General features: G+C 43.3%; 1 pseudogene; it reads left to right on the forward strand.

The window, feature by feature from the left end:
• On the forward strand, positions 641-1,739 carry Gm13517 (predicted gene 13517; annotated as a pseudogene).

The following is a 9,385-nucleotide window of genomic DNA, read 5'->3' on the forward strand; positions in this document are numbered from 1 at the left end:
GAGCAAATCATTTTTAGTCTGTATTGGAGTGTACACCATAACAGATAAAATACACATGTCATTTAGATTTGTGAGACTCTAAATTAAATTTCTGAATATTCTAGAGAATCACGAATTTTAAATCAAATCTAGTGAACAAAGGTGAACTTTTATACACAAAGACATTTAGTAGTTAAAGCAATAAGGGGAAATTTTCATGTCCATATCACCATGGTAACAAATTCTCTCCAGTGATAGACAATAGATGAGTTTCTAAATTTAGTAATATTTAGATATGGTTATGTTTTTTGGTTGAAAGAAATGAAAATGATAAATCATTGAATTAAAAGGAAAATAACCTTTAATATTACATATAATGTAAAATATTAGAGAGATTCCACCAACAAAAATAACATGCTAGTTTATGTGTGATCTCAGCAAGAACAGTATAGCAGTGCACAAAGCATTGGGAAGACAAAGCAATTTTGTAAGCAACTACTTGTTTGCATTAAGTCTCAGTTATGAGGAGATTAACAACAACAACAACAAAACTACCTTCTTGAAGGCAGCTAGCTTCACAGAGGATTATGGTCGGGATCCTGTAATGCAGACGTCACTCTGCCTCCAGTGAGCCTGCAGGGCTTTGCAGAAGGCCATGCTTTCTGTGGATGAGGTGGAGAAGAAATCTAAGGCCATCATTGAGGAATATCCCCATATCAATGGCATGAAGGAGGCAGTACAGTGTGTCCAGGAGCCTAGCTTCACCCTCCTTGCTCTTCATCTTTATATGGCTCAGCATCAAGTCCACGCTGGAGCATAGTACCATTGCTTGTGAGCATAAGGGACAACTGCAGTACTAACTGCTCTCTAATGCTCAGTACTATCAATGGTTGTATGAAACACTAGAATAGGCTGAGGACCTGGAAATTGATATCCCTCATGTATGGCTTTACTTGACAAAACTGATAACACCTATTATCCAGGAAGATGGGGTGCCCACCGGAAAGCCTCAGAGACCCATGGGCAAAGCTACTTCTTTGTTGCAGGAGATCCTGGGTCTCTTATGTCAGAGCAAGGATGCCAAAAAGGCGAGGATGCTGTGGTAAGAGGCTGGGCTGAACTGGAGGGAATTTCTAGCAGAGGGCCAAGACATTGGCTCATTTGTGGCTGAAAAGAAGGTGGAATATACCTTGGGAGAAGAATGAAGCTCCTGGCCAGAGGACACTTGCCTTCAAGGAGCTTCTTACGTAGCTAAGGAAGCTGCTAAAAGATGGCGGCAGTAATCAGCGTGGGTTTGACTGGATAGAGGCCAACCTGAATGAGCAGCAGATAGCATTGAATACATTAGTTCGAGCCCTCTTGACAAATGACCTTAGAACAGCCTGCCAGCCTGCTTTGAATGTTCTTCGATGCTCTATAAGATGAGGACATGGTGAAGGAAGACGCCCTCTACAGCTGGAAGAGCAGCAAGGACCCTGCTGAAGAGCAGGGCAGGGGTGTGGCCCTTAAATCTCTCATAGCATTCTTCAATTAGCTTCTGGAGCTGCAGACGACTAGTCTGGTCACAACTGATGGCAAGTGGGGCAGGGGACTTGGATATTTGGATAGCTTCGCCAGCCAGCCGCCTGGACTGGAGGGGGCAGCAGCAGCAGTGGCAGTGGATGCGTGTAGTGCACTGTGTCATGACTGAGTGGCTGATGAGGCAGGATAGCTTGGGGTTGACTTCCCCTCTCTCCAGTATTCTGCCAAGTGTCTCTCTCTCTGCCTCGCAGGGCATGCATGCATATATATATATATATATATATATATATATATATATATATATATATGTGTGTGTGTGTGTGTGTGTGTGTGTGTGTGTGTGTATCTTGAAATTTGGTGTCTTTGTGGGGTGAGGGGCACTACTGCCTTGCTCTGGGGTCCTTTGTTATTTTCTGAAATCACTCTTGGGACTGCTGTGCTCACTGCTGGGGGTAGCAACACCTGTTGCTACCTGGGTGGGGAAAAGGGAGGGGAATAGTGCCTATAGTTATTAAACATGAATTCAATTTAAAAAATACTTTTTTGAAGATATTTGCCATTTAATAATATGGTTTCTACTGAGTTTAGTAAAGGAAATGCTTGACTTGTGTTTATATATTTAGATATCTTTAACAAAATCTAACATATTGAAAACATATAAATACAATATACAAAATTATTTTAATTTTCAAAAATATAAATAGGAGCAAAGACAAGTTTCATCATTTGTTTGGCAATATATCATAGACTTGTAAACATTTATGATCATCTGATATGATTCACAGACATCATCCAGACAGAAAATATTTTCTTTTTCTTTTTTTTTTTTTGAAATTTCTTTTATTAGGTATTTTTTTCATTTATATTTCCAATGCTATCCCAAAAGTTGCCCATACCCCTCCCCAGTCCCCTACCCAACCACTCCCACTTCTTGGCCCTGGTGTTTCCCTGTACTGAGGCATATAACGTTTGCAAGACCAATGGACCTCTCTTTCCAATGATGGCCGACTAAGCCTTCTTCTGATACATATGCAGCTAGAGACACGAGATCCGGGGGGGGGGGGGCGGTACTGGTTAGTTCATATTGTTGTTCCACCTATAGAGTTGCAGACCCCTTTAGCTCCTTGGGTACTTTCTCTAGATCCTCCATTGGGGGCCCTGTGATCCATCCAATAGTTGACTGTGAGCATCCACTTCTGTATTTGATGAGCCAAAGCATAGCCTCACAAGAGAGAACTATATCTGGGTCCTTTCAGCAAAATATTGCTAGTGTATGCAATGGTGTCAGTGTTTGGAGGCTGATTATGGGATGGATACCTGGGTATGGCAGTCTCTAGATGGTCCATCCTTTCGTCTCAGCTCCAAACTTTGTCTCTGTAACTCCTTCCATGGGTGTTGTATTCCCAATTCTAAGAAGGGGCAAAGTGTCTACAGTTTAGTCTTAATTCTTCTTGAGTTTCATGTGTTTTGCAGCTTTTGTCTTGTATCTTGGGTATTCTAAATTTCTGGGCTAATATTCATTATCAGTGAGTACATATCATGTGAGTTCTTTTCTGATTGGGTTACCTCACTCAAGATGATGCCCTCCAGGTCCATCCATTTGCCTAGGAATTTCATAAATTCATTCTTTTTAATAGCTGAGTAGTACTCCATTGTTTAAATGTACCACATTTTATTTTTTTATCCATTCCTCTGTTAAGGGACATCTGGGTTCTTTCCAGCTTCTGGCTATTATAAATAAGGCTGCTATGAACATAGTGGAGCATGTGTCCTTCTTACCAGTTGGAACATCTTCTGGATATATGCCCAAGAGAAGTATTGCTGTATCCTCTAGTAGTACTATGTCCAATTTTTTGAGGAACAGTCAGGCTGATTTCCAGAGTGCTTGTACAAGCTTGCAATCCCACCAACAATGGAGGAGGATTCCTCTTTCTCCACATCCTTGCCAGCATCTGCTGTCACCTGAGTTTTTGATCTTAGCCATTCTGACTGGTGTGAGATGGAATCTCAGGGTTGCTTTGATTTGCATTTCGCTGATGATTAAGGATGCTGAACAATTTTTTAGGTGCTTCTCAGCCATTTGGTATTCCATAGGTGAGAATTCTTTGTTTAGCTTAGAGCCCCATTTTTTTAATGGGGTTATTTGATTTTCTGGAGTCCACCTTCTTGAGTTCTTTATATATATTGGATATTAGTCCCCTATCTGATTTAGGATAGGTAAAGATCCTTTCCCAAACTGTTGGTGGCCTTTTTGTCTTATTGATGGTGTCTTTTGCCTTACAGAGGCTTTGCAATTTTATGAGGTCCCATTTGTCCATTCTGGATCTTATAGCACAAGCCATTGCTGTTTTATTCAGGAATCTTTCCCTTGTTCCCATAACTTTGAGGCTTTTCCCCACTTTCTCCCCTATAAGTTTCACTGTCTCTGGTTTTATGTGGAGTTCCTTGATCCACTTAGATTTGACCTTAGTACAAGGAGATAGGAATGGATCAATTTGCAATTTTGTACATGATAACCACCAGTTGTGTCAGCACCATTTGTTGAAAATGCTGTCTTTTTTTCCACTGGATGGTTTTTGCTCCCTTGTCAAAGACCAAGTGACCATAGGTGTGTGGATTCATTTCTGGGTCTTTTATTCTATTCCATTGGTCAACTTGTCTGTTGCTATACCACTACCATGCAGTTTTTACCACATTTGCTCTGTAGAACTGCTTTAGGTTGGTCATGGTGATTCCCCCAGATGTTCTTTTATCATGGAGAAGAGTTATTGTTATCCTAAGTTTTTTGTTATTCCAGATGAATTTGCAGGTTGCCCTTTCTAATTCATTGAAGAATTGAGTTGGAAATTTGATGGGGATTGCATTGGATCTGTAGATTGCTTTTGGCAAGATAGCCATTTTTAGTATATTGATCCTGCCCATCCATGAGCATGGGAGACCTTTCCATCTTCTGAGATCTTCTTTCAATTCTTTCTTCAGAGATTTGAAGTTCTTATCATACAGATCTTTCAGTTCCTTAGTTAGAGTCATGCCAAGATATTTTATATTATTAGAGACAATTGTGAAGGGTGTTGTTTTGCTAATTTCTCTCTCAGCCTGTTTATGCTTTGTGTAGAGAAAGGCCATTGACCTGTTTGAGTTAATTTTATATCCAGCTACTTCATTGAAGCTGTTTATCAGGTTTAGGAGTTCTCTGGTGAAATTTTTACTGTTACTTATATATACTACCATATCATCTGCAAAAAGTGATATTTTGACTTCTTCCTTTCCAATTTGTGTCCCCTTGTGTGAGGAGTGGGTGTGGCAGCAGTACCAAGAAGGTGCCAGGGACTGCAGCTAAGTCTTATGACTTGCACCTGACTTCCTCATACACCTGAAAATAAGCCACAACCATTTTGAGAGCTGTGCAGGTGCACCAGGATACTGGCGAATCCATTTTGGTGGAGACATGCCCCTGCTGCCCTGATTAGCTGAAGCTGCGTGCCTGGTGAGGTGAAGTGGCCTGCCGTGAGTGGATGAGGGCTGAGAGTATATAAGAGTGAGAGGCCCGGGTTAGAGAGAGAAAGATGGGAGAAAGAAAGACGAGAGAAAGAAAGATGAGAGAGAAAGTTGAAGCGAGAGAGATAAAGACTGAAATTTGCTGAATAAACTGCTGTTAGAAGGACTGGTGGTTGTGTCGTTCTTGCTGGTCGAGAGTGGACAGGACAATTGGTGGCCCGTATGAGGAACCAACTCCCCCACCAACGAGTTCAGAATTTTCAGCAGTCAGTGTTTGCCGGTAGGGTAAATTTGCAGTAAGTGAAACTTATGACCCCAGGAGTTTGGGAAGGACCTCAGATAAAGTAGAGGCAAGTATAAAGTTTCCAGGAAGCAGGCAAAAAGTAACCCAGGAGTTTGGGAATGACCTTGGATAAAACAGAGGCAAATATAAAGTTGCCAGGAAGCAGGCACAAAGTGAAACCATGGGGACAAGTTAAGGTTCCCAGCTTTGGGACAAGTTAAGATTCCCGGCTTTGGGACAAGTTAAGGAACTGTGATAACCTCAGTGTAGTGATCAATAGATCCTCGCTGTGTAGTTATGCTTTTTTCTCCCATTGACCCTTTGTGGGTATGTCTGATAGTTTTGGTCTTGTTTGTTCTGATATATGTATTCTGTTACTGTTTGAATTGAGAGGCAGTCAAGACAGATCAGAAAATCCTTATAGAGCAACAAGAGAGTATGTCGAGAGAGGAGAAGGGCTTAAAAAGTAAAAAGAAAAAGGAGACACAGTGTTATCAGGTGGACAGAAAGGACAAAATAAAAGCCGAGGTGGAGGAGGAAGGTGAATTAGCTTCTGCACCCCCTGCCTATGCCTCCTCGGCAGCCGCATATAGACGGACCTTCTGTCCTGAGGTTTGGAGAGAGGTTAGATTCTCCTTGCTGGGATGTCCTATTTTCACCAACCAAGCAGGGCAGAGATATCATGAGCCTCTAGATTTCAAAGTAATCAGGAATTTGGCTGAGTCTGTGCAGATGTACGGCTTAACTGCCTCCTATACTGTGGCTCAAGTAGAGGCCTTGAATAGACACTGCATAACACTGTCTGATTGGGCAGTCTTGGTGAAGGCATGCCTTTCACCTGGGCAGTATTTAGATTGGAAAGCCTTCCTTATTGAATTTACAAATGAACAGGCAGTGGCTAACATTGCTGCAGGAAATCCAGGATGGGATAGGGATATGCTGCCTGGTCAAGGTCGCTTTGCACAACAACAGACAGGATATCCAGTGCAGGTGTTTGAGCAGGTGAATCAGATTGCCATAAGGGTGTGGAAATCATTGCCCACCGGTGTTGACGGTGTTGCAGAACTTCAGAGAGGCAATGAGGCGCTGAATCAGGTAAGAGAGGAGCGCTCTCAATTGGTTTGGGAGAGAGGGTCTGTTTGTTTGTTTCCCCAGGATCACCGACAACAGCTGTGGGTCCCAGAACGGCTGACCAGAGCAATTCAAAACAAGCAGAGCTATGAGGACATGGATGTTCCTGTGGCTGGGAATGCTCCCACTAGTGAGAACTGAAGAGCTACATTGGGGAATTATGTCTGTGTTCCTGAGGCCCATGCCATTGACGCATTCAAGTGTTTCCTCAATTCTTTACATCTAATGCTTCGCTACAATTGCCTTTATTCTATGCTGCTTCAGCTAAGGGGATTGCTGTGACATCAGATGATTAAAAATATTTCACAAATGGGTGATTGTGTTCAGCTGTATCTACTAAAGCTAATGCTACCTGGATTCGAGGGGTGTGGCCTGCCAGTATATCCGAGGGCAATGGCACTATACTCTCCCAACCTAGATGGGCCCCCCTTCCTTTTTGTAGGAGTGTTCCTGATTCCCTTCCACCTTGGGCAGTGCCCCTTATATGTATGGTGGTTATGTGGGGTGAATGGTAGTTGCACTGATTGAAAGACCCCCGAAGGGAGACCCTCACTCAAGCCTCAGGACAGCCGCGGACCCAAGAAGACACTGAGACCGAACTCAAAATGTTGAAGGCAAGATTTAATAAAGCAGCAGCATGAAAGCAGCACATAGACCAGAGCTCTGGGGTCGAAACTCATACACCTAGTGGTGTAGAGGAGAATCGACGACCAGCCAAATTTTTCACAGGCCTATATAGGAAAACTCAAGGGGGGAGAGCGGGGTAGGGAGAGTACAAGTTTACATAACTAAGGGGTTCTGCCAAGGGACAAGGGGTTCTGCCAAGGGATTCTACGTAACTAAGGGGTCATGTCCTATTATTTGGCAATGTACCCGGTTCATTCTGAGGTTGTTCCAGGAGGCCCTTATCTCAAAAATGTTCTTGGAACAGTCTTTAGTTGGGAGGGTTCGAACTCTAGGGTGAGGAGTTCAGGAATGCATTCTAGGATGAAGAGTTCAGGAGTGTTCTGGGAACACTCTCTAGGTGGGAGGGGTCGAGCTCTGGGGTGAGGAAGAGTTCAGTAATTTTTTATTCTTCATTCCCCACTCCTTTTAGGAAATAGCTCTAATCTTAGAGCGAGTTTTCAACCTCCTGAAGGAACAGATATTGTTGCCTTAGTACCATAACCTGTACTGCATTTATCCTTTCTCTAATAAAAGCTACTAACTTATTAAGGATGCAAGGGCCAAAAGAAAGCAAAAGCATAAGAGTAATCAAAGGTCCTGCTATGGTGGAGAGGAGAGTGGTGAGCCAAGGGGACTTATTAAACCAGCTTTCGAACCATCCTTGTTGGCTTTCTCTTTCTCTTTTACGTATATCTAGGCGTTCTCTAAGTTTGGCCATAGAATCTTTGATTACTCCTGAATGGTCGACATAAAAACAACATTCTTCTTTTAGGGCAGCACAGAGTCCTCCTTCTTTAAGGAATAATAAGTCTAATCTCCTTCTATTCTGTAGCACCACTTCGGACAGGGAAGTTAAAGATTCTTCTAATTTGGTTATAGACTGTTCTATAGTTCTAAGATCAACATCCATAGCTGCACGTAGTTCTTCATAGTATTGGGGGGTCTTAATTAAGGCAGCGGTTCCTGTACCTACTCCAGCCGCTACTCCTAATCCTAATAGAACTGCCAAAGTTAAGGTAACGGGCTCTCTTCTCCAGCGGACCCGATGCTCAAATTTGTCTAAAAAGGAGCTATCATCATGATACAGGAGTCTAGGAATAAGCTGAACCAAAATGCAGAAATCTTTGGAACTATTAAAAACAGACATAGACACACAAGGAGTGAGACCGGTATTGCAAGCCCATACTGTGTCTAAGGGGGGCACTAGATACTGACCACTTTTGCTAGACTGGTTGTTCTGGGTCTGATTACAGAGGTGCCCTTTATCCTGAGGTATCTGGCCCAAACAAAGCCCTCTTCCTGAAACTGCTGCTAGAGTCAACTTTCTGTTTTCTCCCCAAAGACATTGAGAATGATCTGAAGTAATATTATAAGTCCTGATCTGAGCTATTCTTTCATAATAAGGGGGGCTAGAGGTATAGCATAACCAGCATGATTGAGTCATATTAGGGTTAGTTCTATTTAAAGCTAAAAAAGCTCCCTGGACTAGACTGACCAGACGGTTCTCTGTACCTAGGGGCGGTGGGGAAGCCAAGGTAGGCTTTATGAGGGGAGTATTAGTCCCTAGGGAGGGTACCACTATGTTGGGCTGTGGAGTTGGTGGAGCTGGTACGGCTGGGACCTTTGGGGGAGCCGGTACGACTGGGGGGCCCTGTTCTATAAGGACCTTGTTGGGCCCAACGGGTGTCACCGCCGGGTCTCTCACTGTCAGCCTGATCGTGAAAATGAACCCAGGATCTCTTAGTGGAATGTATACTCTCCAACCCCACCTATTTCCTTTAAGCCAACTTAGACGGTGTTGTTTCCCTTTCTCGGTGAACTTTATAAGTAGAGGGTTGCAGTATTTACCTTTGCATGGTCCTGGGGGGCTGTTTTTAAAAGCGCACCCATTTTCTGAATATTTATAGGAGTTTCTTTCTCCTTCGTTTGACTTATCATAGCCACTTCCTCGTTTTACGGTGATTAGGTCCCAGTCAGAGGAGGGCTTCCAGTAAGCTTCCCCTGTCGTTTCACATGTCCATTTACCACAAAAGTAATCTGATGCCCCTCCACATTCTCGTTGAAGCCTTTTGCTCTGACCCTGACCAGGGCAAACATAAAATTGTGCAGCTCTAAGATTAGCTCGGTAAAACTGCCCCGAACACCCATATGTGCTCCCTATCCCGTTTGGGACACACCGCTCTTCAGGGGGTGGGTTACTAAGATCGGTATGATCAGGGAGGTCCCATTTGGGGGATCCTGCCACTAACTTACAGATGTCAGGTGTGAGATCAGGCCACCAAGTCCAGAGGGGATGGACTGCAGTGG

Source organism: Mus musculus, chromosome 2 (genome assembly GCF_000001635.26).
Source record: "Mus musculus strain C57BL/6J chromosome 2, GRCm38.p6 C57BL/6J".
Lineage (NCBI taxonomy): Eukaryota > Metazoa > Chordata > Mammalia > Rodentia > Muridae > Mus > Mus musculus.